Source organism: Miniopterus schreibersii (assembly GCF_964146895.1).
Source record: "Miniopterus schreibersii genome assembly, chromosome: X".
Classification (NCBI taxonomy): Eukaryota; Metazoa; Chordata; class Mammalia; order Chiroptera; family Miniopteridae; genus Miniopterus; species Miniopterus schreibersii.
Window position 1 is genome coordinate 23,604,771 of NC_138104.1, and position 9,907 is coordinate 23,614,677.

A 9,907-nucleotide genomic window follows, 5' to 3' on the forward strand; every position below is an offset into this window, starting at 1 on the left:
GAAGATCATTCAGGTGGGAGATGCTGAAAATTTAGAGTTGGATAGTGAAAAGGATTAGAGAGTGACATATCCAGGAGACATTGTGAAGAAACATTAAACGGGATGTTTAGATGCATCAGGTGAGAAGAGAGAAGGAGCCATCAAAGTAAATATGAGCTTTCTTACCATGGAGAGTGGGGAAGTTTGGGTATGTTGAATCTGAAGCAGTGACTGTATATACACTTGGTGGAAAATTGTTTGATATTAGCCTGTAGATATTCAGTCAGAGGGCTTAGATGTCATGCGGCATCAACATAGAAATGATCATTGAAATCATGAGAGTGAATGACAAGAGAAGAATGGAGAAGGAAGGATGTAAGGGCAGATGGTTGAACATTGGACATACATTCACATTTGCTTAAAGGGAAGAGGCAAAGAAGACACTAAAGGAGAAATAAAAAACAGGAGGAATTAGAGAAACCAAGGATGAGATAGTTAAACAAAAGGAGGTGGTCCAATGGATTCAGTTATTACAGGGAGGTGTGAGAGGTGGGTGGTCTGCCAAGGAGGGTGATGACTTTTAAAAGCTTTAGATTTGGCTAAAGTAGTGATTCTCAAACTTGAGAATGCATCAGAATGCCCTGGAAGGTTTGTTAAAACTGATTGCTGGGTCCCATCCCCAGAGGTTCTGATTCAGTAAGGTCTGGAGTGGGACATGATAATTTGCATTTCTACTCAGTTCCCAATTGATGTCGATGCTGCTGGTCTGGAAACCACACTTTGAGAAAATGTGGTTCTCACCTTTCATTTGTTCACTTCTGTCCCTAGACATCTGAGTGCTATGACACACTCCTATTAATAGTTTGTAAAGGCAGGAATTCTTACCTAGGGCTGGGGACCAGGGTATCTGGTTTTATAAAGCATTCCCTCCCACCCTCAGATAATTCTAAGTACCCTTTACTTGGGGAGAACTAGTGAACTGATGCATGACATTATTAATTTTTTTAAACTACACTTTAAAACACACACACATTGGAACCATACCAAAACAGATCATTCTTTCTTTGATGATGTAGAATGCACTTAGGGATCTGGTCTGCTTTGGAATGCAGTTGCATGTCAGTGGTTGTCCCTTCTATTTTCTGACCCTCAAGGTGAGTCTTTAGCAACCATCGGTGTGGGAAACCATTGGTAAGGGGAAATGAACCTTACTGTCTCTCCAGCTGGATTGTCATCCATGGGTGGATTATCCTTGAAACCTTGTTGCCCATAGTCTTTTGCAGGTAGGTACCCCTTGCTACCGCATAGTTCACAAAAGTGCTGTGGATATCCATTGAGGGAGTAAGGCAGCTGTTTCTCTCTTTGACTACCTGTTCTGCTACCACATTTTGCCTTTCTCTAAAGTATACCATATACCTTGGACTCTGAAGAAAGTTTAAGCAGTTTTCAGGCTCAGGTGATTGATCCAAAGCCACACCAAGTTGAAGGTGAGGATAAGCATTGTGCCCATAGCCTAGCTACCTCATTCCTTTAGAAAGGCACAAGGCCTCACTGCTTTGGTTCTTGGGTGCATCACATGTAGAAGCTCTCCAGGACTCCAGTGGATTGTCATCCTTCACAGATTTGCCCCCTTTCTTTATACCTCCTATAAGTCTTCTCCCTTTTAGCCTTTTTTCCCCCCATGCCTTTGTTTCCCCTTTTCCAGAAACATGCTCCACCCCTCCCTACAGAAGTGATCATGTTCCATGTCTCTTCTGTCTCCCGTGTTTGCTGAATGTCAATGAATTTCCTCCTCTGACCAATTTCTGCTGAATCTGCTGAGAGGAGGAGAGAGTACAAGTCTTTCTACCAGATTTAATTTAAAAAAAATTATCATATGATAGTTTAACAAGTGATATGTAAAGAAATATATAGATCACTTTATCCACCCCCATCGCCGATCAAACCCCCTAAAGTAGCCAGTGTTAACAGTTTGGTGTATATCCTTTCATACTTTTCTCTATATTTTTACAAGTGTGTATGTGTTCATGTGTTGTTGTTTTCCTACGGTAGATAAAATATTTTATATAAAACCTTATGCATTACTCTGCAACCTGCCCCTCCAAACAATATGTCAACTCATTATCTTGTGATTCTGTGAGTGGTGGGGTTAAATGCACTTTGATGTGTGGTAAGGAAGATTTCCACTCTAGACTGTGGATTCTACAAGGATTAATTTCCTTCTTGACAACACTTCTCCAATCTGGTTTGCAAGAGATATTCATATTTCTTCTTTTAATGTAACTTTTATAAGTTATTTCTTGTGAGCCAGTAAGTGTGGCCTCAGTGTATTTATCAGGCCTCTCCCTTTCAGCTGCCTAATGGGCAGATGATTATTACAATATCTGTTTCCCCCCATTCCTGGCTGCCCCCAGGCTAGACTTTATATATTGGCAGTTATTCTTGTTGTTCCCTACCACACAGTGTGCCTTTCCAATGCTTGGCTATCTTAGACAGACTCAGGATGCCCAGTTTCCGCAACTGAACCCAATCTCCGGTCCTTGACTCCTGGCACGGCACCTGTATCAAGTGCTTTATTTGTCCTGCTAAATTATTCTGAGCCACCTTATCCTTTGGCTCAATTGCATATCTGTTAAGCCTGTTTCCTTCTTCACTCTTGCCCCTACCTTAAAGCTGAGGTCAGTGAACAGCTGGGACTTCTATGCAAATATCAGTAAAGGGGAAGTACAACTGGTGGAGTCCTTACTAATGTCATTTGTGGGCATTGCCAGAAAAGCCACATGTTGACTTCATTGCCCCTTTTGCTTAGGGTACAACATCCTCACACATTTAATAAAGTTGTGTAACTGCGAGGTCCATTTTTCACTGACCTAGATTGGAGTATTCTCAAGTTTTAGATCCAATCCTCCCAACCCCACTTCAAGCACAGGTACAGATTCTTCCCTTCCATGCTATTAGGTGTCCCAAGGTCTCCTTGGGTCTTAAAGTGGTCCTGATAGGTAGACTCCTCATGGAGGAGTTTTACAGTGTTAGATTGAAGATTCACAGCACACTGTCTTGAATAACTCCCAATTTGAGGACCTGGCATTGAGGCTTCTCTGCCTTTTCTGCTTTCTTCTGCCTCTGGACTCTGCCCACTTTATCTTTTCAAACCAAAACTATTTCCTCCTCCCCAACCCCTCTTTCTCTTTCATGTCAACCCTCAGTGGCCAGGTGTGAAATCTCTGATGAGCCAATTGACTTAATGATAGAAGAGCCCAAATCACTGGAAAGCTGATAGTTACCCACTCTCATCCCTTTCCATTAGGGCAGTGGTTCTGGTGATACTCTTCTTCCTAGGGAGCAACTGAGAAATCAGTAGGGGCATTTTTGGTTGTCACAATGATTAGGAGACATTATTAATATGAGTGAGGCTTAAGGAAGCTCAACTTCAGTAAGGCTTACAGTATTCCCACACAACAAAGAATTGTCCCATGAGGCCTTCAAATACAGGGTGGGGCAAAAGTAGGTTTACAGTTGTTCATATGGAAAATAATTAATAAGTAATAATATAAGAATAAATTCTGTGTTTTGTGTACTTATAACTGTAAACCTACTTTTCTCCCACCCTGTATTCTGCTGGGTAGTCTAGTGGGTGCAAAACCTGATTATAATTATCTGAGTCCAGAACCTAACACTATGTTAAGTGTAAATACAACAGAACTTTAAAAGGGTTTCAATATGTATTGAGTTTCCAAGAATGTAGCTACCACATAAATTGAGAGAAAACTGAGCTATGACTTGTTTGAAATTTTACCAAGAATTATTTACCATTTTGGAAAAACCACAACACTGACCAGTGGTGATATTTCAGTTGAAAATACCACAAATAACACTGATCAGGTCCTGTCACTGTCCTGCCACACCGCCTCGCCTCTTATCTCTGGGCCAAATCCCAGGAGATCAGAGCAAGCAGCCTGGACCATGTTCTGGTGCAGCCTGACCATCCTTGACCATCCTTGACCACCACCACAATCCTGACGGCTTCAACTGCAAAGATGAAACAGAATTTATTTATTTATTTATTTATTTATTTATTTATTTATTTATTTATTTATTTATTTATTTATTTATTATTTATTTTTAAATCATTTTTTATTTTTCAATGACAGTTGACATCCAATATTATATTAGTTTCAGGTGTACAACCCAGTGATTAGACATTATATAACTTATTAAGTGATCCCAATAAATCCTGTACCCATCTGACACCATACATAGTTATTACAATATAATTGTCTATATTCCCTATGCTGCATTTTACATCCTCATGACTATTCTGTAACAACCAATTTGTACTTCTTAATCCCTTCACCTTTTCACCCATCATCTCTCCCATCTGGCAACCATCAAAATGTTCTGTATATCTATGAGTCTGTTTCTGTTCTGCTTGTTTGTTTATATTGTTTTTTATATTCAATTGTTGATAGATATGTATTTATTGCCATTTTATTGTTCATATATATATATATTTTTTTCCTTCTTCTTTATTGTTTGGCTTGAAGACCAGAAAATCAGACACTACAAGATTGAAGACAAAAGTAATTTAAGAAACATCCGCAGCAGTGACTGGCTTAAATTCTTTGAGATGTATCTCAGAGAACACTGGTTTTTTTGGTTTAGCTGTTAGTCTTGAATATGGAGATAATGCTGAAAAATACAAGGACTTGGTACCTCATAATAAAAAAATGCTGACAATGCAGCTAAAAATGCAGAGTTTTTATCATTTTGGAGGTAAATGATTTTTAAAAATATATGTGTTTTTATTGATTTTTAAAGAGAATGAAAAGGAGAGGGAGAGAGAGAAACATTAATGAGAGAGAACCATTGATGGACTGCCTCCTGCATGCCCCCCTACTGGGGCTCTAGCCTGTAACTGGCACCCTCTCAGTGCATGGGACAAAGCTCAACCAACTGAGCCACACTTGCCAGAGTTGGAGGTAAATAATTTTGATTTTAAGGCTGGTGTAATGCTTTGGCTAACTTTCAGGTTAAGTGTCATGATGATTACCTGGTAATGTTTAAAACAATTCACAGTTTGGTCCAGGAGCTCCTGACACAGGATGCAGCTGCTAAAATAAATCAAACAAAAGAGAGAATGCCTGTTGCTTTAGACAAGCATATTCTTGGTTTTGACACAGGAGATGCAGTTCTTAATAAAGCTGCTCAAATTCTGTGATTGCTGTATATAGAAGAGCTCAGAGAGCTACAGACAAAAATGAATGAAGCCATAGTAGCTGTTCAGGCAATCATTGCCAATCCAAAGACAGACTACAAACTGGGGAAAGTTGGAAAATGAACATTTTAGGATTTCAGCCTCTCAGCTACCTAGTACAATTGGGAACCGTTTATGCTCTGGCATATATTTGGAAAACAAATGTCACCTTTTCAAGGGAAGAATTCCAGAAAATTGACTATTTATAGAGATTTACTGTAGTTGCTTTTTCTTTAATAAAGTTTGGGAAAATGGGGGAAAAAAACCACTGATCACTCATGGTATTGGAGCTGAAAATATCACAAACTACCACCATGCTGTTGCACACATGGCTGTTTCAACGTAAAGGTATAAACAATCAAATACTTCAATATTTTTAAGTAAAACCATAACCATGTATATATTGAAAAATGAATTAGATCATTCCTCACACTTAATTTTTTCATACCAGGGTGGGGACAGTAAACAAGGTTTAGGTTAAACTCTGACGGGGAATTGAACCAGGGGTCACAGCAAGGCGAGAACTAAGTTCTAACCACTACACTACCAGAGATGTATGGCTCAGATTCAATCTTTCATCTTTTTAAATATACTTTTTGATACATAAAACTGTATATAAGATACATATATTAAAATTCATAATAATACCTATGAATTTACCACCTAACTCAAGTAATAGAACATTATTAATCATTTACACCTATCTATTCCACCCCTCTCTCTCTGTAAACCCTGAATATTTGGGTTGCCACAAATATTTGCTGTTATAAACAGTACTTATATGAACATTTCTATTTTTGAATCCTGGTACACATGTGCAAGAAAACAGAGCAAGGAGTGGAATTGCTGAATTGTGAAGTATACAAATACAAAATTATGCTAACTTGTTTCCCAAAGTAATTGTACTTAACCACAGCAGAAATGTCTAGGAGTTCCTGTTTATTCACATCCTCTTCAACATTTGGTATATCAGATGTCCTATTTTTTGCCATAGGCATGAAATATTATTTCATCTTGGTCTTAATTTGCTTTTCCTTGATCACTAATGAAGTTTAACATCTTCTCATAGGCTTATTGGCCGTCAGTATTTCTTCTGCAAATAACTGTGCATGGCCTTTGACCATTTTTACATTTGTTTTATTTTTAACTTGTAGAAATTCTTCATATATCTGGTTAGGAATCAATCCTCTTTTGGCTGTATATATTATAAAAGTTTGCTCTAAGTTTGTAGCTTGTTTTTTCATTTTTAAATGGTCTCTTGACAGAAGTTCTCGGTGTTAAAGTAGTCTAATTCCTCAGTCTTTTCTTATGGTTAGTGGTTTTTTGTGTTTTGTTCAAGAAATCTATTACATCCTTAAAGACACAGAACTGTTCTCTTATATTTTCTTCTAAAAGTTTAGCATTTCACATCTAAGTTTTCAATCCATCTGGACTTTATTTTATGTATGCTATATAATATGTATCTATTTTCTTTTCAGCATATGGATAACCACTTGTTCCAAACCAGTTATTAAGTAATCACTCCTTCCTCAATAATCTGCAGTGCTGCCTCTCTTGTATATCATAGTTCCATATATGTGTGATCAGCTATGGTATTTGAGTTGAAAACTCCACAAATATCATTGATCAGTCATGGACTTGATTTGAAAATACCACAAAACAACTTGCTGTTGCAGGCATGGTTGCTATTTCTGAGGCCCCATTTACTTCCATTAGTCAATTAATTAGTCCCTGCATCATGCTTAATGATATCTTAATTACTATAGCTTTATAATAAGTCTCAATAAGCCTTTATAATGTCTCAATAAATCTTAATAATAAGACTTTATACTAAGTCTCTGATAAAGCAAATCTTCCCAGCTTATTCTTCTCTGGGAGTAGTCTGGCTATAGGTACTTTGTTATTCCATATAAATTTTAGAATCAGTTGCCAAATTCAACGAAAAATACTGTTTGAATTGTGATTGGAATTTCATTGAATCTATAAATAAACATGTAAAAAATTAGTATCTTTATGATTATTGAGTGTGACTAATTATGAACATGTAACATCATTCCATTTATTTTGAGCTTCTTTTATGTCTTTCTAAAAGTTGTTTATAAATTTTGATGACTAGGTTTTGCAATCTTTTGTTATACTTAGTCCCAGGTACTTTATAATTTTCATTGTTATTATAAATGGCATTTTTTATTACTAAAATTTTAACTCTTTATTGCTAATATAAATATGCAAATGAATTTTGAATATTGATCTTACATCAGGTCACCTTGATAAATCTCTCATAATTTATAATCACTTGTATATTTTTAAGGGTTAAAAACAATCACATTCAATAATCACAAAAATGTCAATTTTTAATGAAGATAATTGTATTATCTGCAAATGATGTCTTAGCTTCTTCCTTTTATGAAAGGAAGGAAATACACTGTAATTCTATATACTGTTAATTTCTTTTATTATATTACTTCAGTGACTTAGTCCTTAAGTACAATATTGAATAGAAGCAGTGAGAGTCGTTATCCACGTCATGTTTTTGATTTTAACAAAATGCTTCCAAAATTTCTCTATCAAAAATAATACTTAGTGTTGGTCTTGTTTTGTCTTTAGTAGATAACCTTTTAAGTTCTCTTTCCACTTTGTTAAGAGTTTATATCATGAGTATATACTAAATTTTATTAAATGTTTTTTTCTGTATTTATTAAATTAATCATGTTTTATTTTTCTTTTAGTCAGGTTTTATAGTGAGTGACATTTACAGATTTTTTAAACTGTTAAATGACCCTTGCATTCTTGGGATAAACCATACTTGTTTATGGTATATTTTTGTGTGTATAAGCTTTTTTGTTGTTGTTGTTAATGCTCACCTGAGGATAATTTTCCATTGATTCTAGAGAGAGTGGAAAGGAAGGAGAGGAGGGAGAGAGGGAGAGAGAGGAGAGAGAAACTTTGATGTGAGAGAGTCACATTAACCGGTTGCCTCCCACACTCTCCCCCAACTGGGGCAATGAGGTATATGCCCTTGACTGAGAATCAAACCCCTGACCCTTCGGTGCACAGGCCAACGCTCTAACCACTGAGCAATGCCAGCCAGGGATGTGTATAAGCTTTTTGTTAAAGTATAATATAGATACAAAAAGAAAAACAGTACAAAAATCATAAAGGTACAGCTTTATGAATTTTTGCAAAGTAAATACACCTGTGTAGCCATCTCTCAAAGTTGTGGAGTTCTAAGAGCTCTAGCAAATCTCATTATAGCCACTCCATTAATTTTGATGTAATCAAGTTAAAACTAGTCAGAGGTAGCCTTTTCAAATAATAGCTATTATACAGTTATTCAAAGCATTGCCATTGTATCCTTTAAGGTATTTCACAGAAATTTCCACATTTCACTTCTGTTTTCATTCCAGTCACATGACCTAAACCTAGCTGCAAGGGAGATTGGGGAATGTAGTCTTCAGCTGGGTTGTCTAGTACCCAGTGAAAACTTGGGGTTTCTATTACTGAAGACAGAAGTAAAGAGCACATATTGGGGAAAAACTATCAGTTTCTGCCACATTGCAGCAGGGCTTGTGTACAACTGGTCTGTAGAGGTGTAAAGGTTCCAGGTTGTAAGTAGACTGCAAGCAAGTATGCATGATGCCAGTGTACCAACTAGTCAATGGATATTTTAGACTTTTGAGGATTCTGATGTGCTCTTTATAATACACAAATAATATCTTGGAAAGGCTGTACAAACGGTTTCAGCCATGAAGTAAATAATCCTAAACTGATCTTTGTTTCATTGGAAGATTGGACTGAGAATTGGCACAGAGCTCAGTGGGTAGTATTAGAGTTATAATCAGCAGTGGGTGGGAAAGAAGGAGCCTTGCTGGTGGGGCAGATATGAGATTCCTCCACAGACATGAGTTATTCTCGTGGGCATGGTAAAAACTATCACCAGTGAATAGGGTACATGGTTTCCCTTACACAGACTATGGAAGCAGATATTATACCCTAAGAAATAAAGCCCCAGAGTGCTGAGGACAGTGTTTTGGGGGATAGAACAAATGCTAGAACTAATTAAGTTGTTGCTGTTTGTCTGAACAAGTATGATCAAAGATATCCAAGAAAAAAATGACCTCTATCTTCTAGGTATGCTCACACATGTGTGCAAAAATATATGTACATACAGGATGTTAAATGTTGCATTGTTTGTAATAGATAATAAATGGAAACAACTGGTATATCCAATGATGATAAATTGTTAAATAACTTATTGCTCAGTCAGCCTGGAATACTAGATTTCTGTTCAAAAGATTGACCATGTGATAATTATGATGATGATGATGATGGTGATGATAATTATTATGTTTTTTTACTGAATGCTTACTGCATGTCAGCTACCATGTTAAGTGTTTTATTTAAATTAATTTTTGTAACTCATAGTCATTTTTTTCTATTCATTCATTCATTCACGTAACAATTATTTTGGGGCACCTACTCTGTGCCAGTTCTGCATACTAAGTCCATAAAAACGGACCCATTTTCCCTGGACCAGATGTTATTCTTTAGCATTACAGCGCCCTTTGAGAAGCCTATAAAAGCTACAGCATCTGTCTTCAGATAAATACTCATAATGTTTCCTTGGGGAACGACAGACCATCCTCCTGAAGCTCCAGCAGGTCTATGGACCCC

At 36.8% G+C, this 9,907-nt stretch overlaps 1 pseudogene across 1 annotated transcript; it reads left to right on the top strand.

Annotated features, from left to right (window-relative positions):
* The first annotated feature begins 275 nt into the window (after positions 1-275).
* On the top strand, positions 276-5,317 carry LOC308551740 (RNA transcription, translation and transport factor protein-like; annotated as a pseudogene). Its single transcript has 4 exons — positions 276-354; positions 3,963-4,030; positions 4,508-4,752; positions 4,959-5,317. The product of its transcript is annotated as an RNA transcription, translation and transport factor protein-like (transcript).
* The last annotated feature ends 4,590 nt before the right edge of the window (positions 5,318-9,907 follow it).